We start from the raw sequence: 1,710 nt of genomic DNA, 5'->3' as shown, positions 1-1,710 counted from the left end.
CTAAGTTCTAGGGGACTGATGACCTCGGATGTTAAGTCCCATGGTGCTCAGAGCCATTTGAACCATTTGATACATCAGCTGATCAGGGCTCATCCCAGTGATGCCAACTTAAAGCCATAAAAGTACCAAACTTGCCCTACTAACAGCTTTTTGCCCAGACCAGTTTGTCTCCTTAATTATTGAATGACCATCGTATTTCTGTAGCCAACGTTAAGCGACGCTTGAGGTGATATAAAGAGCTGCGCCACTGTACGACTGGAAACGAATGGAGTGATGAATCGCGCCATATGCTGTGGCAATGCGATGGAAAGGTTTGGGTTTGTCGAATGCCTAGAAAACCTTACCTGCCATCGTGTGTAGTGCCAGCAGTGATGTACAGAGGAGGTTGTACGTATTACAGTGTAAGGGGGGCGCTCCTAGTGGTTAGAGTGTGGTCCAGGCAGTGAGTACAGCAAAACTCAAGAAGACAACTCGGTCATTGTGCTTAATGCTGAAACAACTACTCGGCAGAACACACAGGAGCACGCCACTGGGCAGTTACAGCGACAAAACATGAGAGGTCGCGACGATCTTGAGGTTTTTGTATTAATACTGTACAAGATTTTCAATAAGAGGCCTAAAGCCAGTCCATGTATCTTTTTTCTCTAACATTTATTGTATTTTCAAATTCGTGATTCTCCATTAAGTTGCTAATGTGATCCCAACTTTCAGTGCTCCTAGATTGGCGACGGGAAATTTCATACAAGAGTGCTTAGAGCAGGATCCGTCTTGTGGAACAGCCCTTAAAAACTGCCTCACACTCTTTTTTCATCTTGTTTCATTTTTAGTAGTGGAATTCAGATATCTTCTTGCCTATATGTGTTTCATGCAACATGTTTTTAGTCCCAGGCACAAAATATCTCTGATTTGGCCAATTTTTTACACTTCAGTGCTTTTCCTTTCCCGACATAACAAACAGCGCACGTTCGTGTACCCATCTTACTGTCTTAACATCCCCATAATCTAAAACTAAAACAAACTTTACTCCATTAGGAAAAAACTGTACGTGATAGAATAATACGAAGAACAGTTTTGGAATCTACACAAGAAAATTTGTTAAAAACACACAATTATTTCTTTCATCTGATATCATGAACGCTGGTGAAATCACTACGTGGCGCCATCCAGTGTGGCCGAGCGGTTCTAGGCGATACAGTCTGGAACCGCGCGACCGCTATGGTCGCAGGTTCGAATCCTACCTCGGGCATGGATGTGTGTGATGTTCTTATGTTAGTTAGGTTTAAGTAGTTCTAAGTTCTAGGAGACTGATGACCTCAGAAGTTAAGTCCCATAGTGCTCAGAGCCATTTGAACCAATCACTGTTCAGCGGATAATATCAGTCTACGATTGGCACAGTTCTTCCAACAGTACTAAACAAATCAATAGCTTATAACACGAGCGTGCGCGTGACCGAATCGCCACGGGGGATGCTCCATAAAATTTCGGGTATGAAATACAAACGAGAAAGTATTTGCGCTAGCGATATTCAGCTAGTCAAAACGATCCGTATTTCTTTCACTTAGAACTTGCAGTTAGGATCATAGCAGTCAACATTGTTTCTCCGTAACCATCGTGACGCGGTTGATTACCGTTCTCCCCATACGACACACGAAACCGAGAAACATCACCTTCCGGATAAACATAGATACTGCGTCGTGAACACTGAAATTA

Source organism: Schistocerca cancellata, chromosome 1 (assembly GCF_023864275.1).
Source record: "Schistocerca cancellata isolate TAMUIC-IGC-003103 chromosome 1, iqSchCanc2.1, whole genome shotgun sequence".
NCBI classification, from domain to species: Eukaryota; Metazoa; Arthropoda; class Insecta; order Orthoptera; family Acrididae; genus Schistocerca; species Schistocerca cancellata.
Note: the sequence above shows the minus strand (reverse complement) of the source record.